General features: G+C 44.8%; 1 pseudogene; it reads right to left on the reverse strand.

Annotated features, from left to right (window-relative positions):
- LOC128431337 (gamma-aminobutyric acid receptor subunit gamma-3-like) overlaps nt 1-13,586 on the reverse strand; it is a 39,672-nt pseudogene extending 26,086 nt beyond the window's left edge.
- Between the last annotated feature and the right edge of the window lie 5,402 nt (nt 13,587-18,988).

The raw sequence follows: 18,988 nt of genomic DNA on the forward strand, positions 1-18,988 counted from the left end.
TCTGAGATTGATTCTGAGACCAAGCTTCTCCTGTTATGGTGGAATTCTAGTGTTTATTTCACACACAAACCTAGTAATCCAGAAAAAAGGCCCAAAATCCCCAACAGTATTCTTAGTCCAACATCTCAACACCTTTCTTTTAGCTCTGTTTTGGTCTCCTCCTGAGGGAAATGCCCGGCTCTTTATCTGCTAACAGCTTCATTTCATTCTCGTGAATGTTGCTGAGTGCATCAGTCTCCTGTTGAGTGCCGAGCACGAACTGTAGAATGGGTGTTTGGAGTTTATTCACTGAAAACACCCGTGAAACAAACACTGTGAGACGACTGTCATTGAGCTGAAACCGCCTGTAAAGCTCTCAGCTCTGGATTCCGATTGTTATTATCATTAGAAACTCTTATTGATTGAATTTGCTTCAAGTAGAGAACTGCTGCATATCCTCGTTAATGTTGATCCAGTGCCGGAGAAGTCCACTCCACTGCTCGGCTCTGTGCAAACTGTATATCTACTTAATACGAAGCAGGATATTGCTGCCATGCGTTTGCTCAGCAAATCCTCCCTGTATAAACAAACACTATTTAAATTGAGGAGTGCGGCTGCTTCATCACCCCGAGCGAGAGCCCACGTTACAGAAACACTCGTCTGGAGATAAAACACCACCTCAGGTGTTCGCAGGATAAAAACTCATATTTCCTTTCATGAATGCGTAAAGAAAAAAAAGTTATGTAAGTCTTAATGAAAAGACTCGCCCATCAGACAGATATTGATTGACCTGCTGCGTGGGCGTGAGCCGTGCTTGTGTGTCTGTGGTTGGACTGTGTAGGTGTGTGCGTGGGGAGGGGGGGGGCTGAGCACAGACTGCATTCAGGTCCCTAAATCTAATATAACAGATCAGGGTAAGGACGGTATTTCAATTCTGCAGAGGGTTTAATGAGAAGCAGGCAAAGGCAAAGGTCTCAGTGCTTGTGAATCACCAGCATGCAATTGGGGGGGGGGGGGGGGGGGGGGGGGGGGCGATCCTTGTCAAACACAAGCACACACATTTGTGCACGCAGCGAGGAGGGCGTTGTGGAAATCATCTCTCAATTCAATTCCCATTAATACGGCGAGAATAATGAAACAGTCACAACAACCCGCTTTGCTTGTACCTGCTAACGTCGGTAAATTACAAGCGTATCATCCTTTTATTGTATTAATTAGTTTGTGAGTTGGACTGAATGGAAAGTGAATGTGACACCTCTGAAGTAACAGACACTTTGTCCAAACACCCTGTTGAAAGATAACTGTGAAAAACAGAAGCTCTCAGGCTCGACTCGGGCTAATCCCAGGAAACTGTGTGAAGAACCACAACAGCATCTATTTATAAGAATGCTAATAGTGCCTGGGAGTCTGCCACCACAGAGGTTAATGCCATAATCTCTTTGAAAAGGGGGAGAGATGGAATATTAGTTGCTTTTAGTCACACACTCCCAAACAAGTCATTAAACTGTCCGGAGCCGGGCGGAGGAGGGACGTCCTCAGTGAAACAAGCAACTTTGTCAGTTTAACACGAGGGAAACAAAAATCGCCGTGTCCCATCAGGACTGGAGACGTCCTCGGGATCTGATTTGATTCTGTGTCCATCAGGTAAACAATGAATAATGCAGCATGTCCCAGTCCCCCGGTGCAATCACAGCCATTGAAGTGGCCTAAAGCCGAGCAAGCTAATGTGGAGGATGAGCTTGTAGAAGTAACTTGTTGGAAAAAGTTGCTCAGGATTTAATAAAAGTTAGAAATAGAAGAATTACAAAGATCGTGAGGACGTGCGGGGGACTTTTCAGTTCTACCGTCCAATCAGGGCCGAGAGCAGATGGCGTTCCACATTAAAACAGTTTCCAGTGGGACAACCAGCTGCGTGGACACCACTGTCCCTCTGTGTCTGCAATGATCGGTTCCCCACATGATTCCAGCCGCAAGCTATGATTGGACACATTCCTTAATTTGGCTCAATCAATGCATCTCCAAGTCCAGGAAAGAAAATTGCTTCCCTGCAGATAGTTATTTTAACTACTACTGCGTAGTATTTAGAACGCTGCCCTCTGCTGGAAACTTGGATAATGGCTAATAGCCAATGTGTAAATTCCATTGGAGGTGAAGCAGCATCTGACAAGACGTTAAAATGATTTGTACGATTTGTATTCTTCTTGCCTGTTGTTGTTGTTGTGGTTTGTTCTGAAGAAAACATAACCTCCTTGGTGGACGTATTCCTGGTTTTATTGGTTTTTATAAGGCACTTAGTTTTATGAGGGTCTATTTTCTGTATCTCATGATGGTGATGATGATGATAACTTCAAATTCTGCACTTCTATTGGTTTATTTTCATGATAAACATTAAAATCTTCCATTAGATCTGAAGACAGAAACACGAGAGAAGCTTCACAAACTTAACAAAATGGCCTCTCTCTCGTTTGTTCCTCACTTGGCTTAAACACGCAGGTGCAAACTGCCAATACCCCCCCCCCCCCCCCCCCAATCCACGGCTAAACACCGGCTCTTTGGCTGGAGGGGACACGGGAGCCACAGATGGAAATCGATTAAATGCTCAGAGCTCACAGGGATGGGGGGGGACGTGTCAGCCATGATCCGGAGCCAGGTTGGTCTTATTACCACCTAATGCACTTCACTTTCCGATCGCAGTGTGGGATCATCCTTTTGGGGTTTCCCATTAACACAGCCACGCTGAAGAGATGAAGAGACGAGCTCCATAACCCCCATCGGAGAGGAATTAACTGTTTTCAAGAGAAGCCAAATATCGTCTTCCGACCTTCTGTTTATCTCAATAAACATGTTGTGTGTTTGTTACAAAAATAACTGAGAAAATGTGACATACTGGTTTGCACTGGGCAGGAAGTTCCACATGTTTAACCCTTAACGAAGTGTTGAACATCTTATTGATTTGTTCTAAAATAACAAATGAGGTTAAGTTATAATGAAACCACAATGCCTGTCGACACACAGGAAGACGTCACCATGAAAACGTGATGTCCCACGTGCCATGAACCATAGAAGACATCAACATGAAAAAAATATGCATCCAGCATTTAATATGCAGCTTGTCAGGAAGTGAGGTCGTCAGCTGAGGAAGTCACATGACATTTGATGAAAGGCTAATATATTTCTATAATTTATATTAGAGACAAGATGTCACCCAAGAATGTTTTTAAGAAAATAACACTTGAATATAAAAAACTAAGGAAAAATACTATTAACCTCAAGAACACAGAAAAACAAAGGAACTTGTTTCATGCAGTTCATCAAAGGTTACTCCAGCCGCCAGCTTGTCTGTGTGCAAGTGTATCCATGCATGTGCTCCGTGTGTGTCTGTGTGTGTGTGTGTGTGTGTGTGTGTCAGGTGTTCCTGCTTCTCCTCCCCGCAGGTGAATGTCAGCTCGGCTACCCCGGCTTCTTTAAGACGAGAGCAGGAGCGTTTGCCAGAAATCTAAACTCCTCTTCAGCTAATGAAACATCGCCGGTCTTGAAATCTCTGGGCGGCTCATCTGGGAATTGTGCACTCAACCTGTGGAGGTGTCAGCGCCCTGCCAAGTGTCAGTTCTGTGAGGATCAAGGAGAGGAGGCCTGCCAAGGGCCGAGTCAGCCCCACAACCGGCAAAGATCAGAGGCGGGGGTGGAAAGGGTAACTATTCTACTACAGGGGGAACTCTGTGAGTTTTTAGGTGGTGTTTCTTTAAAGCAGCACTGAGCTGAATGTTACATCAGATTAGATCTCAGGGAGCTGGGATCACAGAGCATCCAGTCAGGATCCCTCAGCCAATCGTACGTCGGATAGTCAGCTGTCAATCAAGACGTTTCAGCCTGTTTTATACAGCAGCTAAAACCAAACTCTCCAAAACAATTAGACCTTGACCTTGGGATAAAAACGTGTTTCTTCCATCTTCCTGCCACTGCAGCTTGATAAAGTCTGCACACATTCCCCACGTGCACTTTACAAAACAACAACAATAACATCCAGACGAAGAGGAGACATTGTTTATTGTCGTTTGCTGAACAACATGAAAAAGTATTGTGGAAAAGAAACACGAGGATCAAAGTTGTGGAAATGACACGAATACAAATCCCCCCCATGGCAGCACATGGTTTATCCCAATCGGCTGCCTTAGCCACACCTCTCGCCAAACCAGGAAGGAAGGGACCTCCCCCCTCCACGCTCACAGGTAAGACAAACAAACATTTTAACACAAGAGGTGAAAACAAATCTCGACATCAAAGAAACAAACTGTCATGATTTACTTCGTCCACTGAAAATGCCATTGACCTGTGTGGTGAAAGGAAGGAGACTGGGAAATGAATGAACTTAGTTTGACGGCAAAACCAGTGCAGCAGTGGTTTGGTTGTGAGACTGTGGCCATCACACACTGTGCAGCTGCAGCTTGTGGGGGCGGCGGGTTGTGTTGTGTGTCTGCTGCACACAGTGTCACCATGACAACCAACGATGGTAACACACTGATGTTTAGCAGATCAAATCGTCATTATTTATTTATTTAGTTGCACTGTAAAGACTCCAGGGAAAGTAAAGAAATCATTGTGATGAATCAACTGGGAACCAGCGGTGAGAGGGGTCACCTAAAGCCAAACAGTTGACCTGCTGGTGGCGCCAGAGGGTAATCCTAGGGAGTCATCCTCTGGGGACCATGAAAGTGCTGCAGTTTGTGGCTTTTTTTATTTTAAAGAGCCACAGTAACTTGCTTCTACATCCATTGATTCATTCATACGTCGGCATCATTAAATCTTCAACCCTAAATCTATAGTATTCCACCTTAATCCAAAAGTTAACGTGAGTAATTTAGGGTGTTTAGGGTGAGGGCTCATCAGTGGGATTTTTAAACTGGTGCTCGTCTCCAGTCACACAAACACCAGTTTTATATAATTCAAATGATGACGGATAATTCATTTTAATTACCTCCTCATATTCTCGGGGCTGATGTCGATCCAGCTGAGTGGTTACATGATGAGAGCGATGCCCTGTTAAGAAAATATTACGCCAATTCATTATCTGTGTCTAATGATTCCAACGTGATGCTTTCAATCAGAAAATTGTCAATTAGAAAATAGGACCACGCAGATTTTCAGAATGAGCCTTGATGCATGTTTTCACATTCAAATGAGGCTTCGCTGTTTTTTTAATTTGTAATTTCTGAATTGTTGATTGTGTGAACGTTAGAAATTCAGATGCTGGAGAGTGTGAAACAGAGAGGGAGCTCGCACACTCTGTGATCTCGTGAAGAAGCCACACACACACTCGTGTTCATTAGTGAGGGGGGGACTCAACCCTAAAACACACCTCTGTTTGTGAGTTACCACCTTTTCAGGCAAAGATTCATCTTCCCATTCGCAGATCAAAGAGCATCAAAGCCACGTCAGCTGATGGAAGCTACTCAGGGATATAGGGGAAATACAATTTGTGTCTTTGGCACAAAATAGCGGTGGCTCCTGCTTTCTAGTCACAGTCACAAAAACACACATTTCGGAGTTTGTCGAGACTAATGGGATGTCGTACCGACCCACAGCTCGGAGGAACACCATTAACAGAAGCCGAGAAGTCCCAGAAATATGCTTCCTATCACAGGGTTTAATTATTTCTGCGCTCGATGTGGAAAATATCTCTCACTGACTGACTTGCAGGGAAATTCTGCACTTAATTCAGCCAAGAAACAAATTCTCTATCATCATGTACACACCGTAATTAGTTCACATGAGGCAACACGTGGATGGAGCCTTTAAAGGGCACCGCACTGCCACTACAAAATAAGTTACCCACAAATACTGACTTGCACATGTGACTGTTTAAACCCGTCTGTAAACTTTAGAATATGTTAATCTGCTGTGTAGTTTAAAGCTGCTAACACAGAGTAAGGCTGAGGCTGAGTTTTCTGTGGTTGGTTCGATACCCGCGTCAATGAGGTTCTGTGTTCACTCCTGTTTCTCCGTCTGTTTGCTGTTCAGTTTCCTGTCATCCGCTAATATCAACTGGTGGTTGGAATCATAATTAGTGCTGGAGACCTTCAAACATTCAAGGGACATTCTCCATCTTGTCCTCTGTTAAAAAAAGAAACCTTTACTCTCCATGTGGCCATTCGTGTTGGATATATATCTAACCTATATATCTATATCTAACAGGTTATATATCTGTAACCTATATATCTATATATCTAACCCTATTTATATATATATAAACAGATATTTATGTGGTTCTATTTCACGTTTGAAATGTAGAATATGATCTCTCAAAGCAGATTTTGCCTTAGTCAAATAAAGGATTGCTTCTGAATCTTTTATGAAACCAGCGGGAGACGCAGCTCCTGACGTAAACTGGTGAGGAAAAATAAACAGAAGTTAGTGAAACCGAAGGCTGCAGGATTGACGTCCAATCATCCGCCTTCATGCTTCTCCTCAAGCAATTTATGAATCGGATCTACGACATTTACATGGATCTCAAATGCTCTTCATCGCACTTTCCAGTTGTTGACGGTGAGAGGAGGGGGGGGGATAGAGGGAAGAGACAATAGAGTGAGAGAGAGAAACAGATGGAGACTTTAGAGGAAACGGCTCCAAACCAATGATCTCTGCGCTGCTTTGGTTTCTACTCCTGACACACACCTGGCTTTTATCTGAATCAAAGACCTTCTCGGTGGTGAACACGTGGACGCACACATGTGGCTCGTGCACTGTAGTGTGTCTGTGTGTGTGTGTAGTGATAGTCGGGTATCAGCTGCTTGTTGGTGCCACAGAAACAACACTTCTCCTATCGAGATGCACACGCAGGCCTTTTCCCTTTTAGCTCCACCCACAAGACACAACTGTGAGCGCCAGACATATTCAGAGAGGCAATAATGGGCGATATGATTGCAGCAACCTGGTCAGTTGGCGCAGATCAATAGCTTGTTAGCTGTGGACAATTACAGGCTTCATTCACCGGCTGTGATCGCAGAACAAGCAGCAGCTGGATTAGCAGCCCGGTCGTATTGAGGAGCTGTCGGGCTCGTCGGGTTTTGCATGAAGGATGAAATGGACCCGAGTTTAAAGCCGATACGTTTGAGATATTTTAGAATTCTGTGGTTTATGGAAAAAATTAATTTAAAGTGGAAAAAGCTGAAGCTGATGTACTTAGCAGTGATTTATCGTGAGGTTTAGATTCTCTTTGGCTTGTTTCAGTCAGTGGAACTCGTTCTTTGTCTTTTCAGCAGATTCATCTTCTGTCTATTTGCCTGTGAAACATTTACATGGACAACTTCTTAACAGAAGCTTTTTCCTGGAAGGACCCACCGTGGTGTCTGTAAACGAGGATTCACACGATCAGCAGCTGGAGCAGGAGCGAGGACAAGCACAACTGACTGAAGTGGTTAACTGTGGAATCAGTCAGTCACGTGTCAGTGCTCCTGTCAGTGTCCGAGTCTGTTGATACAGATGCACGAGGCATCTCCACTTTCTTCTGCAAATAATAAGAAAAATCTAAATAAACTAATGTGCCCTATCTAAAATTAAAGAAACAATGTAAATGAAATGTACTTTGACTTTTTAGTTTGGTCCCAAACCACTGAGTCCACCGGACCACTACTGCTGCAAGAGGCGCTGACCTCAGATAAACTGTGTTTGTCCCAGTTGCAGGTTTTAAAGCCTCTGTCTGTACGTTTGTTGACTCGTGGGCACAGACTTTAATCCGTCTTAAATGTGCTTTCTTTAATTTGTTGGCAGACTTGTGTATTTTTTTCAGAAACTGGCTCAAACCTAAACTTAACTCCATCTTCCAGACTCTGGATCCAAACTCTGGATGTGAGTGGCTGTGGAGCCCACGTCACCACAGAGCCTCACACTCCAGCCGGCTTCGTCCCCGATTCCCCGGCGAGCGCACACAAAGCCACGTGCACGCCCGCGAGGATCCCACAGCACCGCGCACGCCGATCACACTTTGAATCCAAAAGGAAAGTGACACAATAGGGACACAGAAGCATCTCATCTTCGTCTGAGGCGAACTGCTTCTTATCGTTTAAGGTGAGACTCAACACTTGTTCTGCTCGGGGGAAATCTGGGTCGCTTTTTCACAAGTGGACCAGTCACCCACTTTATATGAAGATTAGGCTGAGTGCTATCCTCGCCAGCCTGGAAGAGACGGGGAGGAAAACAAACACAGGAACTAAGATAATAACCCTGTTCTTCTGTATCTGGGATTTATACAGTTGGCTTTTTTTTAACTTCCACATTTTGTATCGGTGTCGTGGGACTGAGTTGAACTGTTCGCCTGTTTTAATGACTCCTGTGTCATAATAATCAAATGCTGCAGGAGATTCTCCGGGTCGGACGAGAAAGGTCAGGCGAGGGGGGGCGTATGGGTGGAGCCTGTAGGAGGCAGGAAGTGACGTATAAATCCCGCCCTCTTCGTCCTCAATAGTTCTCGAATCTCCTTTTTCCTCCGTAAACATTTGTTTTCTTCCGTTTCCCGTCTGTCACGTGTCAGGATTGTCTTCTCACACAGGCTCACTGATTTTTGCAAATATTTGTTGTTGATCTGTGGTGTTTGTGATATTTAATCTTCACAGCGCCAGCCTACAGCCCTAAAATTACTAATTAAATTAATAAAATGTATATCTAATCTTGCACAGTGGGATTTCACAGCACAACAGAGGAGAACAGAACCATCTCCTCCCTCCTCTGCTCGACTGTAGCATAAACCGCCGAAGGAGCTAATTCACTGTGAGATACAAACAAACGGCTCAGTTCTAAATGCATGGACCAATTAACACAGAGAAATCTCTGATAGGCTTTAAAAACAACTGTATGTATTCTGGTTCCACAGCCAGCAGCAGATAAACAAGCACAAACGAGAGAGGAGCGCGCAATTTAAGAAAACACATGCAAACAGAAGTGTGTGTGTGTGTGTGTGTGTGTGTGTGTGTGTGTGTGTGTGTGTGTGTGTGTGTGTGTGTGTGTGTGTGTGTGTGTGTGTGTGTGTGTGTGTGTGTGTGTGTGTGTGTGTGTGTGTGTGTGTGTGTGTGTGTAAACAGGATAATTTTGATTTAGACAAAATCCAAATATATCTCAGGAATGAGCCTCACTGTTCTGACTTCAGTCGCTGACTGTCTTGTAATTGTGTGTCTTTGTGTGTGCTTGTGTGTGTGTGTTAGTGTTTCTCAGAGAGTCATTGCAGCAGCTCTTAACTGAACCCGCTTTTTTTTTTCTCCACAATGACTTAAATGTCCCAGATCTGTCTTTGACTCAGCGTCATCTCCGAAGTGTGTACCTTTTTGAGTGTGCTCCTCCGTGTGTCCATATGTCTTTTTCACACACACACACACAGACACACACACACAAACACACACACAAACACACACTCACATACGCGTGTTTCCACTGCCTCGCACTATCCTGCTCCAACATTAACATTTCATGGACGATTCGGAGGTTTGTCAACTGGATCTCATCAAAATTTCATCCTTAATTACTGAGGCAGAGCTGGAGGGAGATTCCCGCTGCACGAGGAGGACTGCCTCTCTGAACCCGAGCTGGGAGGGAAAGACAGAATCCACCCCCACCAGCTACCGGCTTATTGCCAGTGAAAGGATGGAGCTCGGTCATTTTAAATAACCCAGAAGAACACATCTCTTAATGATCTGGAGATAAGTGCTCCCACCAAAGTCGGTGGAAAACTGAAACCCTCACAAGCGACTCTCTGACTCCGAGTGTCACGTCAGACTGAGACTTAATAAACAAGCTCATGAGTCCTGAAGCTGAGTGACGGAGATTAGAAGCAAACAGACCCGACTGCCAATCGTCAGGAGACGTGTGATTCTTTCTCAGTTGGTGGAAAACCAGCCGAATACTACCTGAGAAGTACTAAGAAAGATGAAGTACTTTCTTCTCCAGTACAAGCTCCAACGTTCCCCTGACTTTCTAACAATCTGCGTCATTGCACACGATCATGGATTTCAGTTCCCTAAATATTAAAACATCAAAACTGACATTACCCACAATGCAATGGTGGTTATGCTAGTGGCAGCTACACAAGCCCGAAGCCACAGGTCTCAGGTGGAGATGAAGAGCTCCTGTAACTTGACCTCTTTTTCCTGGTTCACACCCTCAAATTGTTTTCATGATCCAACTTGTAGTTTCGGATCTATTTCCCCTTCCTGTCGCACAAACCTGTAAATTGTGTTGAGTTGTCGAACTCCTCCTCAGCCATGTGTTGATGGGCATGTGTGTCAGGATGTAGGTGAGGAGAGGGGGGGGAGAAAGTGTCGCAGTGAGCGGCAGGAAACAGAGCAGCATCCAAAGGGTGAAATAAATAAATAACTAAGAAGCAACCACAACAAAAAAAAAATGCATTTATTCCAGAATTTAGAGTAGAGCAGCTCCCGGATGATTTGCACAAACCAGTCGATCAACCACTGGTCTGATTCGTGGGCGCGCTGCTGATTGTAAATTCAGGAATGTGCCTCCACGGGAAAAAAACTGAAATGCCTGAAAGAAGAAACTCTAACAAAGCAAAAGTAAATTGGAATATAGGAAAAATAAAAACACAAACGGATCCTCTGGTGTTTTAGAGTCTGATACTGTGGATACCAGTGTATCGATAGTAGAACATTAAAAAGTTATTACTCTTTTCTTTGATTTGAGGGGTAAACAGGTCCCTAATCTGGGGGTTAAGGGGACGGAACAGACGGATGTGGGTCGTCCTCGAACCTGAATGTCAGTGGTTTGATTCCCAGGCTGCTCCAGTCCACAAGCTGGCTCTATTTAAAGTCCAATCAGCTATTAGCAGCGTCTGTTCTCTTGCTCCTGAGGATTATCTACAAAAATAAAAACCTGCTGACACCCGGTTAGATTTGAACCCGTCTTTTACAATTTCTATGCAGATTTATGGACATTTATGCCCATTGGACATTAGATATAATCATATAATTGGTAAATGAGATCCCACTGAATGTGAAAATATGTATTTTTCATGTTTGCGTGTTCATATTTGCCTGCATGAATGTTTAGTCTGCAGTAGCATTGAGGATTAAGCCAGTTAGTACTTGTCTCTGTGTATTTTCTCACCGCGATGCAAATGAACCGACTTGTTCATATATTGAACGAGAGAAGGCCGAGGTCAATGCTGGTTGACATCCCGAGCTTTGCTCCAGAGCACAGGGAAGTTAATCAGAAACAGAACCCTGATAAACTCATCTCTCCAACATTATACTAAACCGAGGGATTTCCACATCACCAGTCGGAACCTGGCACGTGCCACGTAGCCACCGCCTTGATTTCTCCAAATCGCTCTTGAAATGCGGCGGTAACAATAAATGAGACGGTCGTTGACGGCAAGGGAAACTTTTCTAGTCGGCCGCCCACCGCTGGGATCACTCCGGGGATCAAACCAACAACCGTTTGATTAGCAGCCGGCCGCCCTGCATCCGGGAGGAAGGCTTTGTACCCTCCAACTCTGAGGAGCCCCGTGAGTTCTGATTCCTTCTGTAAGCGCCGTGGGAAATGATGTGGCAGCAATCAGAGCAGGCTTCTGGACTCAAGCTGTGGCCCTCAACCCCACACACACACAACCTCACACACACAACCCCACACACACAACCTCACACACACAACCTCACACACACACAACCTCACACATACAACCTCACGTGTGTGATCCTGTGTGTAAGAGGAGGCCGGACGCTATATACGATATACATCCGATATAAATACCTCAGGATCTGTGCATGTCGACAAACTGAGACCTTTCTGTCATGCGCTTAAAAAAAAAACTTGAAATGACAGAAATTAACAAAAGAAAGTAAAAATATCCGAGAACAAAAGTTGTCATGCGTGACTGAGGTGGAAGAATTGTTGGATCAATGCTCCTTTCTGCTCCTTTGAGGTTCGACTGCCGCTCTTCTTATTACATCATCCTGTTGTGCTCTCCTCTTTAATGGCACCAGTCGGCAGAACCACTGCCAAGAAAGGCTCTGGCTCTTTTTTCCTTTTTGCTGATTTTCTGTATCTGTGCAGAATGTTTTGAGCGACTCCATAAAAAGATGTTTTCAAAATCCACTGGAGATTCATGTGGAAGACCTTCATCACTGGTGATGACATGTGAAAACACTTTGGTTAATGGAAAGCTGCATCATTTAAAAATGGAGGAGGTTTGATCTGCCTTGAAGATTCTAATGGTGGTGAAGGAGGGGGGGGGGGGGGGGGGGGGTCGTGATCCTAGCTTTTGCTTTCAGCCCAGACCAGTAGATTTCAGATCCACTTCGGACCAGTATCTTTCAGGACCATGGACGTCTCAAATCCAGTCTAGTAAAGCCCAAACCAGAGGCCCTTTATAATCAACACCAAACCCAAACCAGTGCATTTCAAAAGCATGGATACTCTAAACCACTACCAGGACAATGGACTCCTCAAAGCCATACCAGGGGATTTCAGATCCACTACAGACCAGTATCTTTGAGGCTGCTACACTAAAACCAGTATGTTTCCTGGTCACACAATGGACACCTCCAATTCTAACCAGGGTCTTTCAGGACCAGGGACGTCTCAACCCCAAACCAGAATGTTTCACCAACACGGACAACTACATTCCAAACCAGTATGTTTCAGCACCACGGACAGCTATACTCCAAACCAGTGTTTCACCACCAAGGACAGCTACACTCCAAACCAGTATGTTTCAGCACCATGGGCAGATCCAATACATAGCAGCAAAATTCAGCACCACAGGCAGATACACTCCAAACCAGTATCACCATGGGACAGCTCCTATTCTAACAAGGGTCCTTTAGAACCACGGACAGCTGTACTCCAGACCAGTATGTCCCAGCACCGCGGAAACTAAAACCAGGATGATGCAGGGCCGTGGACAGATCCATTGGTCCCAGTTCCAGGATCTTTCCACACCAGTGACAGATTGACAGCACCATCAGCTCTAAACTTCTTTACTGGTCTCTCTCTCTCTCTCTCTCTCTCTCTCTCTCTTCCAGCAGCCTTACCTCCGATGTCCGGCCGCAGCGTCTTGTCGTATTCCTTCAGCAGGTTGTTCAGGATGAGTGTGGCGTCCTCCTGGTGCGACCTGGGAACCAGAAGCTGATTGACGCTGGTATCGTGTTGATCCTCGTCGTCGTCGCCATATTCCAGTAGATCAGACCTGGGGAGGTGGGCGGAGGGGGGGGGGTCGTCAGTCACCCTGGTCGTGGAAACTTTGTGGGTGCATGCAATGATGTAATATCTGAATTGGACCCCCCCCCCCCCCCGCCCCCCTTTTGCAAATGATTGTCAGACCCCAGACTCTGAATTGAGGCGCAGCAGTAAATGGTTGCTGCGTGTGTCTGTGTGTGTGTGTGTGTGTGAGTGTGTGCGTGCGGGGAAAGCCCTTATCAGCCATTCACATAACAAAGCGCTGGTGTTGCCATTAAATCCTCAACTTTTGAAGCTGCAGAAGAAGAACAATAACACGCGGGAGCAGAAACACCCGACATGTGCGTGAAGGATCGGACTCACCGCGCGCCCCGGATGAGCAGAAGTGTGCAGAGGGTGGCCACAAACTTGATTGTCATTTTCCCTCGCGCGGATCCCCTCTGATCACAATGAATCGGTGGTTCGAGACCCCGGCGCGTGCTGCTGCCGCCGCTGCTGCGTAAAAGTGCCCAGTACAGTAGGTGTGGAACCATCAATCCGAGCTGTGAACTTCCTCATCCGCCCACACACTTTTTCCTGCGTGTCATCTGCGGCCACAGCGGTCTCTCTCTCTCTCTCTCTCTCTCTCTCTCTCTCTCTCTCTCTCTCTCTCTCTCTCTCTCTCTCTATTTGTCTCCTCTCTCTCTCTCTCTCTCTTCTCTCTCCCCCTCGGTCCTCCGCACCCTGGGATGGAGGTGGGTGGGTGTGGGTTGGGGAGATCCTCCGGGGACGCACCCGACGATCAATGACAGTGATCAGCGAAGAGACGGGATCCAGCGGCGCCCTCCTCCCTCTCTCTTTCCCTCCCTCTCCCTCTCTCTCTCTCTCTCTATGTGTGGGCAACACACTGGTTGAGTGACGCTGCTGCTGCTGCTTCTGGAGTTGAACCTCTGGAGATGAGCATCTTGCGTGACTCATACACGTGCACGGGCTCCGTGCAATACCTGGATCACAATCTCTTTTTCATTATCTGGCTGAAAAACATGAGCAAACACCTCCCTTTAGAAAAAAAAAAAAAATTCAAGCTACGTCATGAGCAAGGTTTTTTTTATTTCATTACAGCTTCTGCATATTTAAACATCTGGATGGAAACAACCATCCAAGCACATCTGGAAAAACATGTGTTTTCTGAATTCTTTATCCACATTTTTAGATGTTGCAGTGTGTGTCTGCTGCAGATAAACAAGATCCACGCATCTAACGCGTCAGGGCCAGTTTCTGTGAACCCGCACCTCACGCACATGACTTCGTGCTCGTGCTGGTGTCTCGTGTGATGATGCGCAGCCACCCTGAGTCTCACTCTTTGCGCTTTTTACGCACCGCCAGCTCAAAATAAGTCATTTCTGAAGCGGGCGCTCAACTCAGTGAGGGGGCAGCTCGGCTCAGACCTGTCACACTGCCGGAGCCACATGCAGCAGCGGCACTGTGCGAGTGGAGAGGCTTCAGCGCCCCCTGGTGGCTGCTGGAAGGCGCAGCAGTACAAAGTTAGATTTTCACCGTAGTGTTCTCGACCAGAGGATTTTAACCTCTTGACCTGAATTTAGCAAATTAAAACAAACCAAAATAAAACATATGGAACTGTGATGTGTTAGACAAGGAACCCAGTGCAGGAGTAGTATCATGAAAATGTGAAGTACTTGACATATACTGTTATATTTATGTACTAATATTTTGTTGCACGTACCTAAAATGCACTGTATTTTGTAAGAAGAAAATAATACTATAATGTAATATAAGAGATGGTATAGTATAATTCTATTGGTTGTATATTTTCATATATATACTGAATTCAAATGGGTATTTCAATGTAAGTTTAAATGGGAGTTTCTCTTTACCATCATGTTTGAGATGCAGCAAGCAAGTAAAGAAATAAGGAAGAGGAAACCAAAATAGACAAACAAGTATCAAGGTCTTTGAATGATTTATAAATCAAGTTCAAAGATGAATATCACATGTGCTGTACATTCTAATCATGAGGAAGCTGTCTGATTGGTTAAAGAGCGCATTATGTTCATGAGTCGTTTAGGGTCATTAGATTACAGGTATGTAAATATTTAATGTATTAACATGTTCTGTCTTTGGGCCTGGTTTCACGTTTTAAAATGCATCGCACATTATAAATGTTTGCTCTGATATTTATGTGCAACCCCTAATCTGCACGGCTCTCAGGTAAATGATGTCATAGTGAAGCAATGAGTACAGTATTGAATCAGAAGTAGGAACTCCCCAAACAAAGTACAAGTACCTCCAAGGTGCCCATAAGTGCAGTACACAATTAGTTACATTCCACCACTGTTACTGTTAAAACTAATGACCCTTGAAAAAGAGTGAGTTGACATTGTCTCCGTCTCACGAAGGACAAAATGTCTCATGTTCTGCTCGATAAGGGAACTGTAATCTCTCATTTTAGTCTTGCACCTCAAATATCAAATTAGAAATAATTCTGTTCTGAATGTCGTGTGACACAAAGATCAACAGACGGCATGTGAAGCTGTTTTGTTTCACTTGTGTCTCCTGCAGAAAGTAACTGTCTTCATGAGAACCCTTAAATAGACCAAAAAAGACTCTACCCAGTTGTGTGATCACTGGAATGGGAGCCTACGGACTTTATTTATACATCCTGCTATTTTTATAAAGCTCTTAAATATCACTCGGGAATTACATTGATACCAGAAATGCTGGCAATCTTCCTCCTTATATTAACAGTTATCATCATAGTTTATGATTCTGCAGAATACAGCGGCAGCTCGACTCCGTGTTTAAAAATAAAAGAATAATCCCTGGATACCAGCTTTGTTCATCCTTTTTTTATTTGATCAATTTAAGTATATTACATAAAACAAATACAATACATAAAAACAAAGAATAAATGTAAGTAAGACTTTTCTTTTAAGGTCCACCTATAAAGGCAAAGGTCTCCACCAAAACAAAAGTGTTTTGCTGAGGCTCAAAACAATGAAGATCTCCTGAAGCTGACGGCCACATGTGTAATACATTCCCTAGTCCAGAGACCTAGGTTCTAAACTTCAGTCTGCCTCACTGCCCATGCGCCCGCTCTGGATAAAGCACACATAATGAATCCTAAACTTGTCCCCAACATGCACCAGCCACATCTGTCCAGGTCTGTGTGGAGAAAAACAAGCGTTTGTCATCGGCCGGGCCGGTCGGGGCTTAAATTGGAGTTTGCTGTAAGGGGGCCCCCCTGAACGGGTGAAAGCAACTTAAGCGTCACTAAATCCCTTTTTCTAACAGATGTACGGCAGATGAGTCTGTCGCAGTGGCGGAGGGGATGGAGGGAGGGGCAGTCGCTTCTTGGCTGGCGAATGAGGAGGGAGGGTTGGTTAAACGGATGGATGGAAGGATGGAAGGATGGAAGGATAGGGGCATTCATTTCTCCATGAAGATCTGACCTGCAGTGAACGGGAATATTTCAGTTTTGAAAACGTCTCTTTGCTCCTTTTCCCCGTTTTAGCACATGAGCATCCTTAGTGGGGGGGAAAGTGTTTGGCCCCTTTGAGACAATTTAAACATTTAACTGATCAGGGACCAAAATCGCTTCTAGAAGTTTCATTTCCTTTGGTATCCTGACTCTGAATAAGGCTGAGTGAAGCAGCAGTGGAGCAGCTCGCCCCCCCCCCCCGACACGACAAATGATCCAAAGATTAACCAGGGATCCACGGAGCATTTGAAAACACGGCGACATTTTCAGATTCATAGGAATGTGGGATTCAACATCGAAACCAAACCAGCACAGAAACACAACAGGATATCATGGCACAGGAGTTAGACATAAAAAACGCTTTGGAAAGAGTTTTTTGAAACTGATACGTTTTAAATATAGTTATTCAAAGCAAAGCAGGTACAATAGCAGCTGATCATCTTTATTTACATGGTTCTTCACCCAGTGTCAGATGTGTGTGTGTGGGGGGGGGGGGGGCAATGCTCCTGTAGCAGCAGGTGTCGGGTCACTTCTCAAAATCCATGTGATTAAAGACGCAGGGACTCTGAGGCAACTCTTCTTCTGAAAGTCCTTTAGTTCCTGAGTGTGTGTCACCACAGTCCTGTGTGTGTGTGTGTGTGTGTGTGTGCGTGTGCGTGTGCGTGTGTGTGTGTGTGTGTGTGTGTGTGTGTGTGCCCTCGTCGCTTCCAGGTTAATCCAGTCAACGTAGAAATAAACACGTGAAAATCAGATTCAATTGAAAACGTTAAAAGCCAAGTTCGGTCGGATGCTCCAGAAGCAATGAGAATAAAAGAGTCTCACACGTGTTCACGGAAAAACATTAAGAAAAGAAACAAAACACGGAATAAATTCAAAGTCAGCATTTGACTCAGGCTTTTTTTCTTCTTCTTCTTCTTCTTCTTCTTCTTAAAGGACTTAAAACGCAAAAGGTAAAAAATAAAAAGTCTATTTACATGATTCCCCATGTGAGACTCGGCCTAGTTTCCCAAAACCTTTTCACACTTGCTTTTAAAATGGCAGAATGTTGATATCGGCTCGCATGTGAAGGACCATCCAAAATAGTTATTGAGAATTGCACTCTGAAACTTTCTCACTTTAAATGTTCACCTGGTGTTTGACTATGCCTGTGATCTGAAGATGTCCTTACAGCCTTATTCTCCTCATTTTCAGACTTCACTTTACAAATCTCCAATTTTCTTTTCCCTTCACAAGGCCCTGATACTTAAATAGGTCAAAGTCTATCTAAGTGAAGCTGGCCCACGTCAGCAGCCTGGATGAAACAGCAGCTTGAACCCTGGCTCCCTCTCTGAGCTCTGGACTCCCTGTGCTGATTTGTATGTGACGAACGCGGAGCAGTGGCTTCTCAGCTGTGAATATTAGTTTCCTCGCTGAGTGACCCAGACTCGAACGTATCCGGTGCTAAATGTGTCTGATCCCACCATCCACAGCCGCCCAGTCACCCAGTGCAACTGGGCCAAGAAGTCTCTCTGCCCTAAATTACGGTTTCTTAATTCTTTACGAATGAAGAGGAGCTTCTTCATGAGGAATGATAATCTTCCATATACATATTTTTTTCTCCACCTTCTCTTCCTTTTCATACAGACTTCAGTGCTTGTGGGAAACCAGGCGAGCAGCAGTTTTCTTTTGAATCTTCAAGTAACGATGTAGAAAGAGACACACGAGCACTCGCTGCCATAGAAGGAAGAAAAGAAAGAAAAGAAAAGTTTCTTCTTCAGAAAGACGACATAAAATTAAATTATTAATGCACCTGCAGCGTTAATCTCAAGAGATGTTTCTTCCACACAGGAGTGGAGCTGAGTCCAGTTTTCAAATTCAGATGCATAATGCTCTCGCAGCTTTTTCACAGCAGGAGCTCGATGCATCTCGAGCCTCCGTGGTGAGAACATGACGCGTTTCAATGTAGGCAAAGTTTCTCCAAATGCTCAAAGCAATGATTTGACATGTACATCAGCATTCAAGAAATAGAGGAGTCCTTGGTTTCTCCTTGTTTTCCAGGAGAGCGTCATGCAAACTGCAGCAGGAAAGATGAGAGAAAAAGCAAAGCGCCCGCTCGCTGGTCTGAGAGCAGTTTCTTTGTGACCGAGCAGGTTTGTTTTTTTTGGCCGCGAACAACAGGACAAGGATTCTGTTGCAGCCTTGCATCCAATTCAAAGAGCCTGACATGGATAGTTGAGTATAGTTTGTTCTTCAAGAGCAGATTTTTTTTTTTTGTCTAGGGCAAAGACCTTAGAGCAACTCCTTTCTTTTTAGTCCCCCCCACTCTCACTTCCTCCCCTGCACAAACTTCTCTGTCTCCGAGAAGGAAAAAGA

Source organism: Pleuronectes platessa, chromosome 24 (assembly GCF_947347685.1).
Source record: "Pleuronectes platessa chromosome 24, fPlePla1.1, whole genome shotgun sequence".
Classification (NCBI taxonomy): Eukaryota; Metazoa; Chordata; class Actinopteri; order Pleuronectiformes; family Pleuronectidae; genus Pleuronectes; species Pleuronectes platessa.